Source organism: Triticum aestivum, chromosome 6B (genome assembly GCF_018294505.1).
Source record: "Triticum aestivum cultivar Chinese Spring chromosome 6B, IWGSC CS RefSeq v2.1, whole genome shotgun sequence".
NCBI lineage: Eukaryota > Viridiplantae > Streptophyta > Magnoliopsida > Poales > Poaceae > Triticum > Triticum aestivum.
The window spans coordinates 662,923,433-662,930,033 of NC_057810.1; the positions used below are offsets into that span (position 1 = coordinate 662,923,433).

Consider the following 6,601-nt stretch of genomic DNA (forward strand, 5'->3'; position numbering starts at 1 on the left):
GATGAAGCATTTCATCAGCAATTAGAAGTTGAGTTACAAAGTGTTGTGCTAAGTTGTGGACAAAGTTATAATTTTAAAGAATGAGAACAAGGTAAATATAGATGAGGGTATATGTACCTCGTTGGAACACACAACTCCATGAGGCCGGCATACATAAGCAGAGACACAAGTATCCCAATTGAAGGCAACCTAAGCACATTTAGCGCATGGAATCAGCCAACTGATCTCTGTGGAATTCCTTCAACCAGATTCCAGTAAGCGCCTCCTCTTGAGAAGGCTCCCTCCAAGTTGGAGCAGTCACGGATACATAGTTTCTCCAGGGCTGGAGCTGCTGCAGGAGTCCCTCCGGTAGTGTCTCTACCCTTGGGCAACGCTCCATGCACAGCTTCTTGAGCGCAGGCACTCCATACATTCCATCTGGAAATGCCGTCAGGGCCTCGCACTCAAATACCTCGAGTTTTCTCAAATTTTTGATGTCTCCAAGATTTGCTGGCATGAATACCAGCTTTGGACAAGCAATGATGTGCAATTTCTCAAGAGATGCAGGCAGCTTTGGAACCTCCAACAAATTTTCACATTCGACAATTCGAAGATCCCGGAGTCGGGGAAGGAGGACATTTTTGTCATCAGATATTGTTGATGGAAGTGAGCCAGTTAAGTTGGGACAGCCAAACAAGTCTAGACGTTGAAGACGATTCAAGTTTCTGAATTCCACTGCTGGCCATTGTACTATATTATTGTTGCCTGAAATCCACATTCTTTCAACAAAACCAAAACAGTTCCATATATTCCGTTGTATTTGGGATAGTTCAGATGATAAAAGGCAGTCACAGTCTATTATGCCCAGCTCCTTGATAAATCTGCAAGGTATTCTTTTCAGCTCCTCTTCAATGCGCTCTACATTTTCCGTCAAACCTTTGAGTCTCAGTTTCATGTCAGAGTCACCAAGCCTCGAGAAATGAAGGTCAATAGGCTGCCGACTACCTTCAGGTTCGACAGAAATGGAGCCTTTGCACTCAAGATTAGATTGCACAGACAGATTCATCAGATGGTAAAGGGGAATATCTCTTGCCTCCTTTACCTGTAGATCTTCAAGCAAAGGGAGCATCTTGGGCATGCTTGCTAGCATTGGGCATTCAGAAATATTTAGCTTCTTGAGCCGAGGGAATGATACAACTGCTATTTGTCCTGTCACCTCCTGGTGCCATCTCTCTAGCTTAGGCATGTTGGAAACTATCATGGTTTCCAACTTAGGAAAAAGGGGTGGTGGAGAAATGCAGAATTTCACATTGTCTGTATCATCGTTACCAACGCATATACTTGCCAAGCTATCCAAATTATCCAAGTCCAAGTACCTGAGAGAGGGCAGCTGCCACAATGGTGGAAGATCACTGAAGCTCTTACATCCAGCCAGAGAAAGTTCAATGATATGTTCTAACAGTGTAGAATTGTGCATCCATGATGACAATTTAGCACCAGGATAATTAGATAACAGTAAAACTTCAAGCCTTTTGTGAGGACGAAGGGCCTCTAATATTCCTTCTGCATTAGTATGTACTTCATATCCAACATGTGTGCTGTAAGGTCCATTAGCCCAATCAAGTGATAACCGTTTCAAATTATGCTTGGTGGACATATTGCCTTGTTAGCATTGTCTGTACCATGCACTTTCCTCAACTCAGTCAAAGAAAGGGCACCGCCTAGATTCAAATCTTTCAGTTGATCAATTCCACGACCTGCATCACTATCAATGACATAACTCGTCAACGTCTGTAGAGAATTCAGCTGACGAATACCTTTTGGCATGCGCTCCAAAAGATGACACCCAACGAGGAAGATGTGCCGAAGACTGCTCATAAATCTCATGCCTTCTGGTAATTTCTTAAGATTTTGACAACCAATGAGCTTCAATGTTTGCAAGCTACACAACATGGTAGTGGCTTCAGGCAGTGTTGATATATCAGAATAAGAAAAATCCAGATAGCGAAGATGCTTCAAATTTGTCATACGGGTTTTGACTAAGAATGTTTACAATGCTCTTAAGGACATGAATTTTGACGTCCCAGACCAATCCCACTCTGGTTGGGCTAATATTGTGCGGGGTCGGGGAGCTAGAATTTCCTTCATGGCTGCAATAGTCTTATTACTGATATAATCAAGAGATAAATGTCGAACCTCATGCTGTAATGAGCTGGCATCTGTGGGTTCTTGCAGAATTACTTGACATGATGAAGATTCTTGCAGAATGGAGCAATCATTTCCACTTACGAAGTTAGCAAGATCATGCATGAGATCATCCATCTTGCAGGTAGTTGGTTTGTGGATGAACTCATCTTTATATAATTTTTTTAACGAAGACTCATCTTGAAGTTTGAAGAGCAGATTCTCTTGAATCTCCACATCTACTTGGAGGAAACATCTCCAAACCAGCACATCGAAAATGTGTTGGCCTCTTATTTCTGATGCAATAAAGTCATTTGCCATCCATAGCTGGATTAACATGTCTTTATCCATTAGGCTATCCTTGGAGAAAATAGCACAGAAGGAAAAGCATATTTTTGCTTCTGATGGCAAGTGATCATAGCTTAGCTGTAATGCAGGTACAATACCAGTTGCAAGGATATCATTCTTCTAGACATCACTATCAAGAACAGAAAACCACTCGCTATGATGCTTTGAACGAAGTAAAGCTGCCATGGTTTTGATAGCAAGAGGCAACCCCTTACACTTGTGGACAATACTCTTAGTCATCGAAATCAACTCGTCTTGCTTTTCTACTTCTCTTCGAAACATGTTTCTGTGAAAAGCTGCCATGATAGATCCTCATTTAGAAGTGACATCTGATGCGAAGGAAGTGTGCCCATCATAGAAGCAACTTGATCACTGCGGCTTGTCACAAGTATAGCACTACCCGAGCCAGCATGTGAACATAGCAATGATCTCACATCATTCCACTTCTTTCTATCTTCATTCCAAACATCATCTAGCACTAGGAGGTACCTTTTCTTGCCCAACACCCAAATAAGATCCTTCTGCAGTGCCTCCATGTTAGTCAAATCACACTTCTTCATCGTGGCCACTTGTATTATAGACCGGATTATTTCTTCGATAACAAATTTGTCAGAGACACAGACCCATATAACCAACTCAAAATGATGCACCACTCTTTGATCATTGTGCACAAGTTGAGCAAGGGTGGTCTTACCAATTCCCCCCATACCAACTATGGTGGGGAGCACCATAACGTTATTATTATCACTGTTGTTGTGGGAGTGGTCGAGCAATATCTTTACCACTTGTTCCTTCTCATCTTGTTTGCCGACGATCTCTGGTTCATCAACATTGACATACTGGGCAGGTTTGATGGCCGGCGAGGAACGGGAGTCCATGGAGCGTGGAGCCAAGATGCTGAGGTCGAATGCATCGACGATGATGAGGATTTGTGCGCCTCCGTCAACGACGAACTGATGCTACTCCACAATCTACGAAGCTCCAACGTTGTGTCTGCCTAGTTTGGTTTTATCTCACTCCTGCGCGAGTTGTTTTTTTTTGCTCTTCCTGTGTGTTAGCCTACGGGCATGGTGGTGTTGAACTGTTGTGGTTCCTGCTGGAGTTTGCCTTGATTTGGTTAGGTCTAGAGGTTTGCGTGATGCTAGGTGTCACTGGGTTTTCGCCCCACGATGAGCTGCTCGATGACGAGTGCTCATAGTGGGTTTCCCAGTGGTGCTTTGATCTCGCCTTACCCCTTTCTAGTTTCCTCATGCTGTAGCCGTTATGTTGGGTCTGTGTTGGATGAACTTTGTATTTCCGTTATGCTTTTAATGGAAAGGGGTTATGGCCCGGGTCAAAAAAAAACATGAGAATGCGTTTGCGGATGAACAAGGGTTGGTGCCTCGGCATGCTGTAGGAAGTGGAAATTGTTCATCTCCACAACCAGCTCATCTATCATTTTGAGGGCTTCCTTCATCTTCCTGCTCATGGAAAGGCGGAAAACAACCGGACTATTGACGGTGAGGTAGCTCATCACCTGAAATGAGAAAAAATAAATCAAAATCAGAAGACTTACGTTTCCAAATAAAAACCTTAAATTGAAAATTGTGTATCACTTTAGTACTGACAGATGAAAAAGATAGATGTGTAAGACTTTGACAAGTCTGGCAATTTTACAGTTAAATCTCTCTATACAATGCTGAAAGCTTTGCAAGTCAAGTGCCCTTCAAGGAGACTTTGGTTCACTAAGATTACTCTGAAAATTAAGGCGTTTCTCTGGCTTATGATCATTAAACTTGGCTGGGCGCCGGGTGACTCGAGGATTGCAGGATGAGCTTCCGGATCCTGGGGTATGTCAGGACATGCGTCGACAACAGTTTAGCCAGTGATGCTTTGTAGTCCGGCTTGGTCTGTGAGCTGTTGTGGCTGAGGCCTGGTTTGTAATATTCTGAAGTTTCCTGTAGGTTATTTTCGCTATAGATTTTCCTTCTGAAATTTGCTGGTGGTCCAGCGGATTGTTGGTGTTTTATACTCTACTGTTTTATTATCAGTTTTATCATGCTGACTGAAATTGGGGGCGAGCCCCTTAATAAATCTAAAAGAAGGAAAACAGAGCCAGCCGGGGAAGAAGGCAGGAGGAGGACGAACCTTGCGTGCCGCGGAGCGGCGGCGGATCTGGGCGGCGGCACGGCGGCGCAGCGCCTCGTAGCGGAAGTCGTCGAGGACGTCGTCGGCTTGGTAGGCGGCGGACGGCGGGGTTGGTGCGGCTCTTGGCCTCGGCGTCGAGCAGGATGTGTTGGACGGCCGAGAGGTGGAGCTCCAGCTTCCGGCGGGCCGCGTCCAGCCCCCACGCCCGCAGCAGCTCGCCCACCAGCGCGTCGGCGGCCTTGGCGGCCACGCTGCTCAGCAGCGGCATCAGCAGGGAACCGCCCATGTCGCCGCCGGTGGGCCGCTCAATGGGCTTTGACGTCAAATCCTGCGACTGAGCTCAGCTCCGATGGAAAGAGGCAAACCAACAATTGATTGAGTAGTCGAGTCCTGGCGTGACGTGGCTACCTCTGTTATGAGATTTGCTTACTCCCCGAAGGTCAATTTCTCCCAAGAACAAGCACAGAATTGCGCTGAGCTCTACGGTGAAGTCATGGAGCACTGCGCCAAACTATGTTTTGTGTTTACATTTAGGAGCTACTCTCTCCCTCCCGTTATGTAAGACGTTCTTATGTTATGGGACGGAGGGAGTAATCGTGACACTGTAAGAACATCTCGAACCATACTTGCCTAAGAGCATCTGTCTGTGGACGGGTTCGTACGTTCACAGATAAGAGACGGCGAACTCTATTTGTCCGTCCAAACAATCGCATCCTTAATTTTCAAAACCTTGAATTTATACAATCACATGCACCCGGATAATGCTATCATACAAATGGCACACATCGATGAAAATAACACACAACAATTCAATATTAAATAGTCCAAATGAAAAAAATACATCAAACATGAATATTATCTGGAGTGCATAGTTCAAGCTTCAAACATAAAAGTAATACTACTAAAAAAAGTAATACAACATCACCAATTTAATTATTATTTTTATGTGAATCCACATATGTTTCACAAGATCATTGAGCAGTTGCGTTTGTTGATTTTGAAGTTGTCAATACATATCTAGAAAGTTAATAACATGCGCTCCATCTTGTTTCGGAAGGTTGACTTGTACTCCGGGCTTCTCAAAGTCATAGTACGTACATGCATACCTATCGTCCTTATCCTCCACAATCATGAAATGCAAGATTACACGATAAGTCATCACCTGCCATAGTGTCTTTAAATCCCACATATTTGCAACTGCATGACCAATACAAACGAGCTTGGAGCACTCCAAATGTCGTCTTCACATTCTCCCTACACATGCTTGCATTTGTGCAAAGTGTCATCTTATTTTGTTACCTTGAGCGTCAGGGATGTCTTCACAAATCGCCACCCACTGAGGATAGATACATAGAAAAGGTAGCATGCCCATCGACAATGTAGTTGCATGCCGGTGCATCCCATCGCAAAGTCTCTTGAACAACAGAGACCGTTCAAGAATATCGATGTACAAATCCGACTCATCGATGAATTCCTTGAAAATAAACTCAGCAAGCTCCGTTAAGCACCAATACATCATTTGCCTACAAATGCACAAAATTACCTGAAAAAACAACTCAAATATTTTTTCAAGCACGTGGCAGATGAGGTGTATGTCGGGTGGAGTAGGACGTATCGGGGCATCAAGGACATCCAGGACGAACGGGTGATGGCGGTGGCGACACTGCGGGTTGGGATCAAATGGGAACTACACAAGAGCTAGGGTGGGCGAGCAAGACAGACAAGGAATGTCGTGGACGAAGACAAAATAAAGAGGAAGATGGCTAGTCAGATGAGGGTGGAGGTCGATTTGGAGAATTTGGGGTGGGTTTGACGCAAGGTTGCCGGAATCGCGATTCTGTTATACGATTCTACGAATTTACGATCCAAACTAACCCCTATGATTCTACGATTTTAGTTCATAGAATCTACGTTCCTATGATCCTGATAGTGAAGATGTTGGGAAACGTAGCATGCAATTTCA

At 44.4% G+C, this 6,601-nt stretch overlaps 1 pseudogene; it reads right to left on the bottom strand.

Moving 5' to 3' along the window:
- Positions 1-212: 212 nt before the first annotated feature.
- On the bottom strand, positions 213-5,173 carry LOC123134763 (putative disease resistance protein RGA3; annotated as a pseudogene).
- Positions 5,174-6,601: the final 1,428 nt, after the last annotated feature.